The sequence below is a fragment of the Hemicordylus capensis genome, chromosome 5 (genome assembly GCF_027244095.1).
Source record: "Hemicordylus capensis ecotype Gifberg chromosome 5, rHemCap1.1.pri, whole genome shotgun sequence".
NCBI lineage: Eukaryota > Metazoa > Chordata > Lepidosauria > Squamata > Cordylidae > Hemicordylus > Hemicordylus capensis.
This window is the reverse complement of record NC_069661.1, coordinates 178,131,767-178,149,448: the sequence shown is the minus strand read 5'-3', so window position 1 is coordinate 178,149,448 and position 17,682 is coordinate 178,131,767. Positions and strand designations below refer to the sequence as shown.

The window sequence follows — 17,682 nt, the reverse complement described above, 5'->3', positions numbered from 1 at the left end:
TCGGGGCGGCCGCTTCTGACTGCCCAAGATGGCCGCCGGGTGCTGGCAGTCGTGTCCCTCTGGCTCTGTTCTGGGCATGCGCTCCGCGCATGCTCAGAACAGGCCAGGGAGGCACGAACGCACGCTTGGTGTCCGTCCACGGACGGACACCAAGCATTTTATTAGAGAGGATCAGGAGCCAGGGGTAAAGTTAGGGTCTAAATTAAGGTGTTGTTGTTTTTTTTAAATCTCCACAAAATTTTCTTTTGGAAGTTTTGATGTTGAATGTTCTCCAGCATCTATATATTCTCCAATTATATTTTTCTGATTATATGATCCTCCCAACTTAGTGAAATTATTTTGCAGCTCTTCGTGGTTTGCTTGGGTTTACTGTCATGGATATTTCTGTGTAATCTGCAGCTTGATTATAGAGAATAATATATATTGGGAAATTTTGTAATCATTGTCTTCAAACTGTTCATCAATAGTCTAGCTTTTCTTTTCCATGTGTACCTTGCTTCTTTCAGAGTTTTGTTTTCATGTTTTTTTTAAAAAAATACATAGTTGAGATATTCTTAGATAGCTGAAATTTGTGTCTGTGTGTTTATGCTTTGGACTTTTCATTCATTTATTTTACTTGTAACTCCCTGTATTCTAAAACCTACTATTCAACTAAACAAAAACAAAAATGTACCCCAAAACTTTGAAGAGTATTGTGTTCAATTTATATATTTTACACATTTATATACCGTCCCACACTCACATATACAGGCAGTTGACACAATAAAACATAAAAATTAAAACAGCAATTAAAACATGTCAACAGTTTAAAAACAGTTTACAATTCTTTTAAATAGTTATTAGAGATGGGGAAGCTCTTATTTCCACAGGGAGCACATTCCAAAGCCTCAGGGCAGCTACAGAGAAGTAGGAATGTGCATGAGCTCTTCATGTACTCCCTTGTGGTGTGGGGAGGGATACCTTTAAGATGCAGGTAAGGAGCTATTCACCCCCACACTTTCCCCTAACTGGCGTTCATTTTAGAAATAGCCATGTGGGGCTGAAGCACTGCTTCCTGCAGCCCCATGCAGTGTTGGCACATATATGGCCGGGGCGCACGTGCGTCAGCCATTTTCAAGGTCAGCAACACAATGCTGACCATGCAAACGGCTGGCACACATGCACCCTGTCCATGTGCATTCGAACTCCGCACAGGGCTGCAGGAAGCAACACTGCAGCCCTGTGCGGCTGTTTCTAAAATGAGCACCGGCGAGGAGAAAGCAGCAGAAGGGTGGCAAGCAGGTAAGGAGCTCCTTACCTGCATCTTTAACAGGTACGCCTTCCTGCCCATCGAGCCAAGTCAAACACTGGTGTCTGAGCCAGTCCAGCACTTGAAAAAGGAAGTGCCGAACAGGCTCGTGCTCATTACTACAGAGAAGGCCCGTCCCTGAGTAGTCCCTAGATGAACCAATGACAACTTGTCATAATGCCCTAATCATAATGCCCCAATCTATTCATAACATCCCTAGCATTATTTGTTATTAATCTTTTACATTGTACTTTTCCAGTAAGCATGAACATGAATGGATAAATTAATGTACAAAGGGATTATATGACATTAATTTTCTCAATTAACAAATCAAAACATTGAAAAATGACTTGCCACAGGAAGTTGAATCAGGTCACCCAGGTTTAAAGGCTATCACTAAACTATGGACCTTCTATTTCTATGTTTTCATTACGTGCCTCATTTACTTTTAGATAGATTTGTGATGCTACATGCAACTTCCAGGTGGCCTCGATCTAGCTTTTACAACCCAGGCCATTGTGTATAACAACACTTTGCTGAACAAACAACACACACACATTCTACAAACCATGCTTATTGAACCTAAATTCCCCATTTTGTTCTAAAGGATGGGAAAAGGGAAGTAATGACCCAGCTGTGTATTCATAATGCTGATGTAATTCTAAATAACAAACTGCACCAATTCTACTACACAGCAAGCCTCAATAACGTTAAAGGCTTCTACGGTGAAATGCATTGAGAAAATAACTGACAAGAAATAGAGCTCATCACTTCCTTTGAGCTCTTCAAGTAAGATCTCAGCACAATGTAGGTTTTTATATATCAACTACACTCAAGGACCGGGTCAGCTGCCTGCAAAACTCCAAAGAACATTTGACAATAAAAGAGTGTGAATGGAATCAGAACAGCTGTGCTGGATCACAAACCTAGGACTGTTTTAGCTACAAATCTTTCTTTATGCTTGTAAACTTGTGTAGTATCCTGAGACATGCCTTTTATTTCAACTAGTATCCTTCGATCACATCCCATTTGCTTTTAAATCCAGCCCATTTTCATAATGAAATTCAGATTAATCTCTCTTTCAATACTATTACTTTTTTTAAAAAAACAAAAGTTAACCTGGCTTTGAAAGGCAAAATCTGTGTGCTGAAATGTGGAAGCATAACCAAGCATATCAAATAAGTAGGACTGCCTTGAACTTTTGCAGGGGGTGAAGGTGGGAATCATAAAATACACAGTTCTCCATATTACCACCCACCCCTACTTTAATACACATTGAGGGCATTTATACAACCATTCAGGACGGTGGAAAGGCTGCGAAACCTTGACACATCTCGGAGCAGACTGTGCTCCCAGATGAGCAGTGCTGCACCAAGGAGCGCGGAACTCCAGAGGCCAGGAAGACACATCCCAGTCTGTAGGTAGCCCACAATGCACTGTACACCAAGCACGGTGCATTGGGGGATTTCTTCAGAGAATGGGCACTCTAGGCGGCCATCTCTGTGCAGCCCAAGGACACACGTGACCGTGGAGCCTGGGATAAGGGAGCACTTGGTCCCTTAACCCTGACTAGAAGCCAGTATAAGAAGCCGGGCTGGGTGACACTGCCCTGCTGGGACTGGGCCCGATCCTGGAGATTCTCATGCCCAGCCTAACCCAGGCTGGACTTCCCTCACTTGGGTTAGGCTGCTCATGAAAATAGACTCATTTTCTATGCATGTTAAAGCTATTAATTATGAAAATTCAACTACAGTTGTACTGGTGTAACACAGTACCCTTCACACCAGTAGGGACAGAAGGCAGTACTATGTATAACTGGTGTGTATCGCATTATTACACAATGTTATAATGTGCCATCGGAATTTCATAAATGGCAAAAGGAGGAACCTAACTGCTCAAGAATTATCCCTACTCATTGCCATTAGAGTTGAGAGCTTTTTAACTGGCCTTGGTATGGCAGCGTGTGCTATGCTGGCAACACACATCGCCATTCCAGCAGCAATTGGAACGTGAAGCTTTTCACATTTGGGAAGAGAAATGTGAAGCATTCAGAACCTTCTAAGTAGTTAGAACCTTCTAACTGCTGCAAACCTCTGTTACAGGCAGACCTATAAGGCTGACTAAAAACTCAGCAATGTTACTGCTGTTCAACTCACTTTAGTTTCATTTGAGCTTAGGTTGTCAACTGGCCAGAAAAAAGCAGCTTAGCCTCTACAGTGTCTTCAAAAGAAGTTTGATATGCAGAAGTGAAAATCATCACCTAACTACTTCAGATCAAATTGTTTTGACACGACTATTGGGACTGATTCAGAAGCTGGCAATTCCATGGTGGAATACTTCATTCAGAGAGAATAAACACACCAACATTTTATGCTGTCCTGGCCACTTTTGGCATAGCTCTGGTTCTGCTATGTTCCCCACATTAGAAAAATGATACTTATGAAAGCTACAAATACTGTATACTATGAAAGAGCTAATGCACATAGCAGTAATAAGAAAATCTAATGGTTGGAAAGCTGGAAATAAAGCTAACAGCATCTTCCAATATTCCATAGATGAAAACAGAGAAGCAATTGTGTTACAACTGGTTCTCAGACCAAGGATTACTGCCTAAGGCACCTACCAAACTATTACACATTGCTGGAGATTGGATTCCACCTGCTATGCCAGTGCGCTGTATAGTGCCTTAAAGTTGTGCACTGGTTTACATCTGGTGCAACAGAGATAGAATGCATCTACCTGCCTGCTTAGAGACAGAATATATAGAAACTCTATGGACGGAGCTGAATCCTGAAGAACTCTAGTAACTCACATGAGAGAGAGAGGGAAAGACATCCCAAATGGCAATGATAAGAGCAGTGATTTGTTGACCTGAGCAAAAAAAAACTCATTTGACTCTTGTCCAACATTTCTAAGAGAAGTTAAGAGGCCCCAGAGAATACGGTATCTGAAACTATGCCCAAAAAAGCATCAGTGTGTGATTGTTATCGCTGATGCCAAAAGACAAGGCTGGTTTAAATTGCCTATACAGTGGTCCCTCGACTTACAAACTACTCGACATAAGTATTTTTCGAGTTACAAACGGCAGTTTTAGATCCGGTTTTAGATGGGGTTTTTTCGACTTACAAATTTTTAGATGGGGTTTCCTCGACTTACGAATTTTACATGCGGTTTCCTTGACTTGCCTGCCTGTTTACTGCCTGTTTATTCTTGAAAAGAAATGTTCCTGTGCAGTTTGCAAGCCTTACTGGGGGTCTGGGTCTTTTTTCTAGGCTCCGGAACGCATTAATCCGTTCCCAATGCATTCCTATGGGAAACCGCTTTTCGACTTACGAACTTTTCGACTTACAAATGTGCATTCGGAACGGATTAATTTCATAAGTAGAGGGACCACTGTATGTGATTTCTGCCTTAGACACAGGGAACATGCTGCTTAGCCAAAAGTACTAGTATAGCCAATCCTCAAGAGTGCCGAGGTCATGGGATAAAAACACTTCTCTTAATTTTTTTTTTCTGAATTGCATTTATCTATTGGACGAAGGACGATAAGGTAGCTGTACACCTTTTTTAGTAGAACAGTACAAATGGGGGGGGGCGGAGTTACTCCATAAACATTTTCAGCATAGGAAAAGATATAAAAGGTTGAGAGATTAGATGGTGAGTTTCAGATGTCTACTAGGAGCACTTCAGCAGCAGGATATTCACAAGCATCACCCACCATGATTTCTCCTCTCCTGCTCCTTTTCTTCTCATTATTCTTCATGTCTTAAACCTCCACTATCCTCTAGTTATTTCTTTATACCCTTCCTTTTCAAGCACCAACTGCAACACTGGTTCACATTTTTAACTTCCATATAGGCCACATCCTGGCTTAGAGGCAGGAGGCCTCTGAATACCAGTTTACCAGTTGCAGGGGAGTAACAGCAGGAGAGAGGGCATGCCCTCAACTCCTGCCTGTGACTTCCGGTGGCATCTGGTGGGCCACTGTGCGAAACAGGATGCTGGACTAGAAGGGCCTTGGGCCTGATCCAGCAGGGCTGTTCTTATGTTCTTAATAACAGGTGCAGAGGAGCAACAGCAGGAGAGAGGGCATGTCTTCATTGCCTGTGAGTTTCCCATAGGCATCTGGTAGACCTCTGTGGGAAATAGGATGGCCCACCTGGATTAGATAGGCCTTGGGCTATCTAGTCCAGCAGGGTTGTTCTTAGGTTCAAATTAAAGCTCTTAAAATAATCATAAATATGGATTAGTTCTTCAGCAGTCTTTCACCTGAGGAACAACCTGAATTTTATCTTACTAGAGAATTGCAAAAGCAGAAGTTACAATATCTAAACAAGACAATGGTTTACTCCATGTTACAGCTCTTGAGTATTAAGATGTGTGTTAGATTATACAAATTGTAGAGGGGCTAAGAGAAAAGAGATGTGGCTCCAGTTGCCAGGTTGAACCATTGAGGGAGTTCCTGGACCTTTAAGAGTTGTACAAAAGGTAAACTTTCATAAGGAACTGGTTATCCAACTACAGGGCTTCTTAGAAAGGCTACATCAGGTGGAATTTCCCCCTTATAAGTAAATCACAAATTATAGGAGACATTGCAAGGTTTGGGTCTGGTAACCCAGGGCAGATTACTGCACACACTTAATTTTAGCCAACATTCGGCGGCATAGCTTGTTCTATACTTTGATGCAATTGCATCACAAAAAACTCATCAGATATGATCACCAATTAATGCAGGCAAAATCTATAGCTAGAATCCATACATTCATATGTGTGCATCAGACAAGGTTGACTGAACAAGAGGACAGGGTGGTATTAAATATCAACACCACAATATAGGATGAAAAAATAAAATCTATGATGGAACAGGCAGAAATAAGTTTCTTTTTTAGGTAAGGTTTTTTTAGGTTAGAAACTCATCCAAAGGTGAATACCAGAAGTAATGGTTTTAAGATGTCCATTAATATTATGTATAACTATTAAAATAGAATACCCACAGCTGCCTTGAACAGGTTTGGGGACAAAGCACTACAAAATCTGAATTTGATACATTTAAATTAAAATAATAAAATACTGTTATGGCTACCATCCAGTCAGTCCTTTTGTTAAGCAGATATACTAGTAAATAGGGATGTGCAAACTGATTGGGGTACAAATCGATTTATACCCAAATCTAGCTGATTTGGGTGATTTGGAGACAAAACAAGTCACCCATGTGGTCTATTGGCTAGATTCAGGTACAAATCAAATCGTGCCTGATTCAATTCGAATTGACTTGAGATTCGGATCCCTCCTATTGATTCCCCAGATTCACAGATTTCATTTAAAAACAAAAAACAAAAAACAATCTAAGCTCTAGCCCTTGTAGAAGTGGAGTTATGAAACAAAATGTGTGATCACTATTTTTCAAGTGTTTGGATTCTTTGGTGTATAATAATTTTCCCTCAATGAATCTCTATGAAGATTCATTACATACCTTCATTTCTTCTATTCATTTTGACTGTCTTTTCAACAGTGCCAACTGTAACCCACTCCCATCCACAAAGCAGTGGGATACTACTCAGTTGATGTTCTAGGATTTTTTTCAAGTGTTTAGACTCTTTGGTGTCCAATAACCATTCCTCATAATGAATCCCTATGAGGATTCATTACACACCAAAGAGTATAAACACCTCAAAAATTCCTAAAATATAAACTGAGTAGCCAGTGGCTTGTGGGCTGAGGGGTAGATGGAACATGGGATGCCATTAATTCCCCACCCCACAAATTCCCCTGCAAAGCAGTGGGGTCAAAATGAACAGAAGAAATGAAGTTATCTAATGAAGACACCAAAGAATCTAAACACTTCAAAAATACCTAAAAAATAAACTGAGTACCCGAGTGTGTGTGTGGTTAAGGATGTGCACGGAACCGCGGAGCTGCGGTCCGGCACTGAAGTGGGGGTTCCTTTAAGAGCGGGGGGAGGGTGTACTTATCCCTCCTGCCAATTTCCCCCCCACCGCGCATGTTTTTTTAGGAAATATTTGGGGCGGCAGGGTACCTCCCTGCTGCCTCTCCCCTCTCTCGGCAGCAAAAGGCTTCAGAAAGCCTTTTGAAAGAAAGCCTTCAGAAAACCTTTTGCACGTGCGCATGTCGTGTGCGCGCATGACATGGAGATGTGGTGTGCGCATGTTGCAGAGATGTGACGTGCACACGCAAAAGGCTTTCTGAAGCCTTTTGCGGCCGAGAGGGGGAAGGGGCGGCAGGGAGGTATCCTACCACCCCAAATGCTTCCTAAAAAATGCACAGTGGTCGGGGGAAAGCAGCGGGAAGGGTAAGTACAAACTCCCCCTGCCCTTAAAGGAACACCACCCCCACAGCATCAAACCATGAACCACCCCATGTTTTGACTGGTTGAAGGCCTGTAGAATGGTTTCCGGACCGGTCTGTGCACATCACTAGTGTGTGGTGGGGTGTGTTTGTGTGTAGTTGACACATGAGTACCCCACTGCCTTGTGGGGGGAGGGTGTAGTTGGCACATGGCAGTTGACAGTTGGCACTATCCAGTGACAGTCAAAATGAACAGAAGAAATGAAGGGGTGCAATGAATCCTCATAGGGATTCATTGTGAGGAAAAGTTATTAGACACCAAAGAATCCAAACACATGAAAAATAATGACCACACATTTTGCCCCATAACTCCACTTCTACAAGGAGTAGAGCTTAGCTTTATTTAAAAAGAAAGCTGGGGATCCATGTTAGGGTTAGGATGTGGCAACTTCAAATCCCCATTGTTTCCTATGATAGAAATGTTAAAAATCAGTTTAAAAAAACCCTAAAGAAATTCATTAAACATCAACCAAGTGTCCCATTGCCTTGAAATGTGGATGGTAGGTGGCACCCATATGGACCTACCCAGCACTCAAATATGGTGCCCCTAGGACCTTGTTAAGTGGTCCAAATCAGTCTGAATCCAAATCGAATCAAAGCAAATACCAACCAAACTGTGGTGATGGGGGGGTAGATTTGGGGTGATTTGTTTTGGGCACAAATCAAATCAAAAAAATTTATTTGTGCACATCTCTACTGGTAAATAATTCAGGATGCCTGAATGATGTTTCATTAATGGAAACTAATGATTAGGAGATATCTGGATATGTCTTTTGAATGTTGGCCATCAGAGCATGGAAAAGGTGCCCCTGCAACTAAGGTAATCTGATGCAAGGTGTCCAAGTGTGAAGAAACAGGAGTTTGTAACAGGGAAATTGCTGAAAGTCCTCTCTGGGTGTCCGATGTGGATAGTGCATTGTTTGGCTTTATCTATGCTCTACATCGAATAACAGACTGTTTGCCTTTACCTATGCCCTACCTGTATATTTGCAGATAAAGCAAATATTCCTAAAACACCATAGATCTCCATTGATTTCTTTTCCAAAGGAAACCAAATCTCAGTAGTCCTGCTGCTGGAACCTCTCTGCTGCTTGGAAATTGGGGAGCATATAAGACTGGTGGAATTTTGTTTCCTTGGAGAGAAACTGAGTTGTAGTGATGCAGCCAGAAATGATGAACCAAATGAAGTTGCAACCAAGTCTTTCAACTAAGCAGTTGAAAGGCATCATAACACAAAAAATTCACAGGAAGGACCTTAAGGTCAGTATGAATAGCCAGGAAACCACCCAGATACAGCAGATGCAGTGCAGAGCCTGGAGTCTTGTCACTAAAAGCTAGAGTCATGATGGTTCAGCCACTAAAAAAACCAGAATACCAAGCAGCTTTCATAGTGACTGAGGAGCTCTAGGAGGCAGATGAACAGCTGAATGGGCCTGGACTGCAGAGCTTCACAATCAGTATATGAGAACCAGGAGGCTTGTCCAGCAGCCAGCTGCAATTAAAATGAAAAGGCCAAGGGTTGGGATAGATGCTGGGAAAGAGCGTGGCAGAGTTGGAATTATAGAATGTGTAGAGCATATGGAAAATAAATGCCATGAACCATTAGTTGAAGTGTGAAGTTAAAGAGCTGCTTATAAACTTCTTCACCCCATGTGCAACCTCAGGAGAGTACAGATCAAAAAGCTGGAAGTGCGTCAACCAAAAACAGACTAGCCACAACCTGGATGGATGGTTAGGAAAAATTTTGTTTGCCCAATACATATGTCATATGAGAGCTTCATATGTGAGAGCCTTAGTGGGTGAGATCAGGTCATTACAGCTGATATACTCCAAAAGTAAAAGCTCCAGCAGCAAGAGTAAACCAGATGCCTGCAAGCTATGGAAGCAAAATGGACTGCAAGTCTGTCTATCCTAGTTTAGAATCCTGTCTTACATACATGACTGGGATTATGGACAGTGAAGTTTCTGGAAAATGCCTTGACTAGATTAGTTCTGGTGATTCTGTAGAATGTGTCCTGGATAAAGCATCCTGGATGTATCCTGCATAAAGACTTGTGGGAAGATGTAGTTCTGCAGTTTGGACTAAGCTATGATGTTGATTAATCATACCTCAATTAATCAATTTTAATTGATTTTATCTCAGTTTTTAAAATCATTTAATCCTGTTTCTGTATTGTATTTAACTTATGTACATAAGTTAAAATTATGATGCACATGTCAGGTGGTATAGAAATATGATAATAAATAAATAAATAAATAAAATTAAAACAAATAAATAAATTTGTCCAGGAACTGATTCCAGAGCAAAGAAACAAGAACCTCCTTCAGTACTGGTCATTAATTTAGCTGGAACTTTAATTTGATTTTCATGGAAATCTGCCTAGAGGACCTTTGCACAGTATGAGTCATGACTACCCATGGGGAATAATGGGGTGTTTTGAGTTCCCCCATTGTTCTCTGTGGCCAAAACACTCAAAACGTTTTGTTTCATCAAAACAACTGAACAGACCAGTTGTTTCAATGAAACATTTCGGTCATCTGCATTTTGTTTCAAGCTCAAAACCAAATGCAAAGTCAATTTCGTGCACTAATGTATACCTTTGTTTGATAACAAACTAAATTATAGGATCACATTTTATCTTTTTAATTATTTTTACATGTACGTCCAACTCTTCTTCTGAGGAGCTCAGAGTAGGAGTGTGCATAGACTGATCGGTGTGATTCGGTCCAAATTCAAGGCCAGACATGAAGCTCCTCACAGCAATCACCAAGAAATATTAAAGAGAGAGAAAGAGCTGCCACTGTCCATTTGTCGCCACAACACCATATCACAAACAAAACAAACCACAACTCAAGGAAGGGAGGAATGCACCCAAGTTCTGCCTTTGTCAATCTTAGATCCTATTATACTCAGTGCTGAATCCTCTCTTCCTGATGTATCCTCTTCAAGGATCCTCTTCAAACTTGTAATTTTAAATGCAGTTTTAGTCTGGTATTTTAACTGGCTTAACTTTATTAATCTTTTACTTTACACTGTATTGTTTTGTTGATGTTGTGAGCCTCCCTGAACAGTAGTGTACTGGAGGGGTGGGGTATAAATATTTAAAATTTAATAGATTAATAGAGGCACATTGTTAGGGCTCTCTCTGCCTCCCAGTCCCTTTGAATAAATTTTGGATTCAAAATGTCACACATTCCTTTTGTGTTCCCCTCTCCCTCCTCACTCCCCCCCCCCCGGCCAATGGGGCACAGTTGCCGATGACAACACTTCATTATATGATAAGACGCCAACCAAGAAGCAAGGAGGTCGCAAGCCAATCAAAGCCAGTGCCAAAAACCGATCAGCAAGGGGAAAACTGGCCTCCAAAATGGCTCTCGAAACATTTCAGTTAGAACAGGATTGTTTTGTTCCCAGCTCAAAACTCTTGAAACAGCCCATTTTGAGTTGAAACATTTTGCAAACATCCCTAATATACACTACAAAACTGATCTCCAATATTGGTGATATCGTAACAAGTTTAAAAGTTATTTACTATGTAAGTATCTTTTTGCATGTTTAGTTGTTTTATTTTATGAGATTACTGTGGGTGTGCAACTAGTGTGGCCCAAAAAGATTTTATCCTTATAGAACAACTTAAACCAGCAGGATTAAATGTGGAGAAATATCTTCAAGCAAACATCTGAAATGAGATTTCCTAAAAGCCCCTGAAAGGCACAGAAAACATAAGACTGTAAGATTTCTTCTTAGGTTACAGCTGTACCACAGCAATGCCTAATAACATATTGTAGTTGGTTATGCAGAAACAAGGGAACAGTGCCAGCATTGTAAACTGCTTGGATCAATCATTCACCTATTTTCCTTCTGCTATAAAGAACCACGTATATTTATTATTTTTGTTATTTGTCTAGTGCCATTAACAAAGGATTTCTTGTCATAATTTCAAAAAACCACACTGATATATAATTTATGCTTATGAATAAATTACTGCTTTTACCCTACCTGTCCAGTGGTCTTGACTACTGACTAATGATGAATGCAATTATTTTTGGCTGTTGCTATATTCCAAGATCACATTTGCTTAGAAACTATTTCCACTGAAGCCAATGGAGCTTATTTCCAAATACTGCATTTATTTAGTGCATTACTGATGAACATTGATAAACTCTGGGAGCAGTTTCTCAGTTCTCACCAGCAGGTGTTACTATAATCAAGATGAACTGTTCTATGTACATGTAACAAATTTTAAGATAGTGATTACAGTTTTAAAATAAAGGCATCAAGAAGTGAGAGACTGTAAATGGTTTTATAAACTCAAAAAACCTTGCTGAAAAACAGAAAAAGAGAGAGACCGTGAATTTAGACCTAACACAGAACCGGGATCCCCAGTTCCATTCCCCGCCCCGCACTTACCTGGCTGAATTCAGACGTAAACACTGGCCTCCTCTCTGTAGTCTGTGAGACTGCAGAAAGGAGGGGGACAGTGTTCTCTCTAACAGGGATTCCCAGATGTTGTTGACTACAACTTCCATAATACCCAGCTAAAGGCTATTGCAGCTGGGGATGTTGGGAGTTGTAGTCAAAACATCTGGGAATCCCCGTTAGAGTGAACTGGGGGCGGAGAGCTGGCTGCCGGGCTTCATCATTTGATTGGACAGCTGCGGCAGCCAATCAGTATGCAGAGAGGGAGGAGCCTCCTTCTCTGAACTCCGGTCCTAGGAAAGGTGCCTCCAGTTCTGCATTTGGACATAATGGAGGCAGCCGCAAACCAGAGGCCCGAGCAGTGAACCTCACTTCAAACTGAGGGTTCAAATTGGTGAGTGAACCCTCAGTTTGAGTTAGGGTACAAACCATGGTTTTACGCATTCAGACACATAGTTACATGAAACCCAGCCACGTAAAATTCCAGTTTTGTGTGATGTCCACATGCAGCCAGAGAGACAGACAGGAAAGTCAGCCTGCCTTTAGAGTTAAAACTAACTGCACGAGATCCCTGAAAACTACCACAGTAGTGTTAAAATGGATGTGTAAACTACAACAATAACTATTTATACCTTTATTATTCATACATATGTTAGAATCTATCTTGTATATGTAAAGAAAAGTACATTCCTTTTATTAAACTGTCAACGTGATAACTCCAGTCAAAATCTAAAATAATTTTAATTAATAAGACTTCTTAAAAATAAAGTTCATGTTGAATTATATGTCTCAGTTCCTGCTTTATATATGCAGCAGTTTTAGGATTCAAATCCAAACAATGCCTGGCATTTGTTAAAGATCCCTTCTGGGAAGCCATTCATTTCAAAAAGCCCATTTTAGCTGCTTTTTCACATATTGTAAGCTTTAATCCAGTTCCTAGACCCTGGTCTTTCAAAGTTGGTTTTGAAATACAGTATATGTACTCAATGAAACAACTCACTTTGGTTTACAGTTCATCTCAAATAATTTCAGAAATCTCAAATAATTTTTCTCTAAGGCTGCAGTTGAATGCACACTTACCTGGGAGTAAACATCTTGAAAACAGTGAGACATACTTCTGATCAGACATGCACTACTATGATCAGAATATTGCACTATAAGTTAGTATGCCTATCATAGTTAGCAAGCCTTTTCACAGGGATCTCCCTACATTCAGATATTACCTCACAGGAATATTTCCCTGCAGATGAAATATCACCCACTATTCAAAAGTGAGTATCGTGCTGGGTCTCCACAGTAAATACTCCCATGAGCTCAGATATAGTAAATTAACAGCTAATTAGAAATGCTTGCATGAACATTATTCCCCTGAAAATGTCACCCCTGAGCGACATGTGTTTTGTGTAACCAGGCTTAAGAAAAACCTTGTCTCTCCTTCTCCTTGCTGTTTCTGTCTGCGGCAAATCCATGCAAGCTACTGTGAGGTGCAACTGACATGGGTGGGGGTGCAGGGTATTCTCAAAAATCATGTTTTGTCATCGGCACTGGAAATATGAATTTGCTTTCATCCAGATCACCAGACCCTGAGCAAAAGAGCCAAATATACAATTTGGACCTTTGGAAACAGATAGATTGTAAGGTGAGAAATGATATGCCTTAAATAACATACAAAAAGATGCCAAGGAAAAATTGGCTGAAGGGGTGGCAAGAATCAATATTAACAAACAGTGCCAATCTCAGGAGTATCCAAATAGGAGCATTGTCCCGAGCCCTACACCTTCCCAGCACCATGCCAGAAGCAGCAGTGGAGGTACACCATGTGGCTGGCCGAGTGGAAGGGTGGCTGCTGCAATGGGTGGAAGCTGTGCTCCGCCAGTGGTGGTGGAATGGCTGGGTTTCCCCTCACTGGAGAACCATGGCTCCTGCCTTTCATAGTGGCTGCCCTCCAATTTGGCTCGGCCCCACAGTGTACTCTTCTCAACAAACCAGAGCACACCACAGGGCTGGCTGAGTCGGCATGCAGCTGTGGAGGCAGGTGGGAGCTGTGCACTGTGACCAATATCTGTGCCGCAGTGGCAGTGGCAGTGGCAGAGATATTTCCCACTGATGCTGGTCTGGTGCACAACTCCCTCCTGTTGCAGCGGTCGCCTTTCATCTTGGGTGGGCGGCACAGTGTGTCCTGCTCAGAGAATCTGTGTGTTGTGGGGCTGTCTGAGTTAGAGGGCAGCTGCTGCTGCAGGCAGGAGCTGCGCTCCACTAGCAGTGGCACGGAGCACAGCTCCAACAATGGTGGCTCTCCAACTTGGCCAAACCCAACAACACAGTCTTCTCAGAAAATCAGAGCACACCACGGGATTTGCTGAGTCAATGGGTAGGAGCTGCGCTCTGCCAGCAACAGTACAGGTATCCCCACAACCGCTGGCACAGAGCGCTGCTCCCACCAGTCACCGTGGCTGCCCTCCAACAGAGCTGGACTCCATGGCGTGCTCTGCTCAGCAAACCAGAGCGCATCACAGGGCTGGCTGAATCAGAATGCTGTTGTGGGTGGGAACTTCGCTCCATCAGTGATGGCAATATGGAGATTTCCAATCAGCGCCAGCCCGGATCGTGGTTCCCACATGTCACAGTGACTGTCCTCCAACTTGGCCGGGAACCAAAGCACGCTCTTCTCGGCAAACCAGTGGATGCCCCTTTCCACTGCCTGAGTTGGAGAGTGGCTGCTGTGGTCGGGGAGTGGAGTGAGCTGTGCTGTGCTCTGCCAGTGTGGCATGGATATTCCCCACCGCCGCCACCAGGAAGCGCAGCTCCCATCTGTTGCAGTAGCTGTCCTACAACTTGGCAGGGCCCTGTGGCAGCCCACTTTGCTCAGCATGCCAGACCCCAACACAGCTAGCCACCCTCTAGCTGTGCTGGGAGGGAGGAAAGATTCCAGGCAGGAATCTCTGTCCTGGGGACAGCACCTCAGTGCCACCATCGCCTATCACAGGGTTCACACCCCCTTCCATTGCCCTGAGCCCCACATCTCCCAAAGCACAGCCCTGAACATGCACAATTTATTAGATATCCATCTCCAAAATTTCTCTTCCAAAATCAGGGTCATCTTATTATTCGAGTCACAGGTCATTGCAGCTGTCACTGCAAAATCCATCTGGCTTGCTAATTTCAATAAGGCAGTTGGCTTGTCCTTTCCTCCATCCTCCAGAGCACTTGGTCGGGCTCTGCCTTTCCCCAAGACCGCACCAGCGCGCGCGCGCACACACACACACACACACACACACCAGAATACTTTGCAGCGCACACCCTTCTGCAGAGCATGCCGCTTCCCCTGATAAAAAAAAAACCGGATAGCAACAGCATCAGTACTCACGCCACCTCCCCAAAAGGTGGGCAGGGCTTTTATACATTTAAATTTGATGAAAGGGCGAGGGGGGTGGGGAGACAGCCCTGCACATCTTTTGCGCACATAACAATAAAAAAGCCAAGCCCTACCTGGACAGTGGTGCTCTTGGGCTGCTGCACAGCTGGGCTGTCAGAGAAAGGCTTCTGCGTCAGCCGCAGGCACCTGGAAGCTCCTTCCTTGCTTGCCCACCAGCCCGCCCACCTCTCTCCTCAGGCAGTCCACCCAGGCGCCTTGACAGTTACCCGCCCTTTCCTAAGGGGCTCCGGGCGAACCCAGCAAGAGGGGAGGGGGTGAAGAGCGCAAGCACTGATTGGACAAGGGTGATGTCACTCTTCCGCCAGGCAGCGAGGGTAACGTTGCTGGGTCAGAAGAACAAGGCTGCGTTGGTTAGAAAGCAGCCGCAGACTTCCAGCTGCAAAGGAGCGCGGGCGGGGGGGGTTCAGCTCACTCCTCGGCGTACGCATTAAGCCCCCTGGAGAGAGCGAGAAGGAGAACGAAAGTGGCGCGGGCAGGCAACTAGCACGCTCCGTTCCCACCCTCCCATCTCTTCTCTATTCGCAGTGACACATTACTGCAGGTGCAAAGGCAGCGCAGCAGCCTCCGCTCCGCCTCACTGGGCATGTGCGCAGCAGCCCCTCGCACATGCCCAATGCCACACTGAAGCCCCCGTGAAGCTGCTGCCCTTTTCCTCTCCTACGTCGAGTTTCGCTCGCTAAAGGTCCCTCCTGCGCGGAAAGCTTCTTCATAAAGGCGTGGAGGGTGGGGATTTTTTGGGTGGGTGGGGGCCGGTTCTTTGATTTTATGGGAGGCAGCGGGGACGCTCAGAGAAATGGAACCGGCAGCTCAAGGCAGAGATGCTTATAGAAGAACAGTGGAGCTAGGAAGTTCGGAGAGGAGAGCAGGATGTAAGGAGAATTGCATAAGAAAGCAAGCCGATTTAGGAGCTAGTAAAATCAGGTTGTCCGGAGGAACAGAGGTGGGAGGAAGAAGTTATGTGAGTGGGAGTTAAAAATCTTCCTTATTGTTGTCTCCTTAGGAAAATTGCAACACATTCCATATGTATCATGTTTTTTGAAAGCCACGTTGGTTATTGTTTTAAATTGTGCAATCTGGAGAATATTAAGACAAAATAGTGGCGGCCAGGGGCGTAGCAAGGTTGGAGGGGCCCCAGAGACAAGATTTTAAAACGGGCCCCTCACTGATATACACACAAACACATTTCACACTATATTGTGCACTCACACCCACATCCCCATTATGAATATGGTGAATATCTAGTTCACATTGAATCTAGTTTTTTTTACTCTCTGCTACTGCCGATCTCCAAGAGACCCAACATAATTCATAGGGGGTGCGACACCGGTGGGCGGGGAGTCATGTGATATGCCTCTGGGGGGGGCCTCAAGGCAGTGGGGCCCCGAGACGACTGCCTCCCCTTGCCTAATTGTAGTTATGCCCCTGGTGGCCCCTGGTGTAGTTACGCCCCTATTGGAGCTGGGGAATGGAAGGAAAGGGATTGCTAAGGCAACCATACGTGGGGCTAGGAGTAGGAGCATAGGAAGATGCCATATACCATTGCTCTGTCTAGCTCAGTATTGTCTTCAGAGACTGGCAACAGCTTCTCCAAAGTTGCAGGCAGGAATCTCTCTCAGCCCTTTCTTGGAGACGCCAGGGAGGGAACTTGAACCTTCTGTTCTTCCCAGAGCGGCCCCATCTCCTGAGGGGAATATCTTACAGTGCTCACACATCAAGTCTCCCATTCATATGCAACCAGGGCAGACCCTGCTTAGCTAAAGGGACAAGTTATGCTTGCTACCACAACATCAGCTCTCCTCTGAATAGGCAGGTCCAACCCTGAGACAAGTTAAAAAGAAGTGGAAGAGCAATCACCAGCCCACAGTTTTCTTAAGTCTGTCTAGCACTTTTCTTGTCTCATTCAAAATCTACATCATTCATTTGTCAGATGGCTATTTAGTGGTAAATTTGCCCCTCGGTTGGTGGCAAGTAAAGCAGTCATGGCCCTAAACTAGTTAACTGTAGGTGTCAATGTGGAAAGTAGCAATGTCCTCTCTCTCTCTCTCTCTCTCTCTCTCTCTCTCTCTCCCTCCCAAGTCCCTATGCCTCTTCTTCCCCTCAGTAGCTCCATCCTTTCTTCTATCAGCATTGCCTCCATTTTTCCCCGTCCTTGCAACATCAGCCCTCTCCTCC

General features: G+C 43.7%; 1 protein-coding gene across 2 annotated transcripts in view; it reads right to left on the bottom strand.

Moving 5' to 3' along the window:
* Positions 1-16,031, bottom strand: part of CNTN1 (contactin 1) — a 309,859-nt gene extending 293,828 nt beyond the window's left edge. Inside the window, exon 1 of one of the 2 annotated variants that reach the window (XM_053258259.1) lies at positions 15,564-16,031. The gene's annotated coding sequence lies outside the window, so the exon portion shown is untranslated. The remainder of the gene's footprint in view (positions 1-15,563) is intronic. The other variant, XM_053258258.1, reaches the window with a different exon arrangement.
* Positions 16,032-17,682: the final 1,651 nt, after the last annotated feature.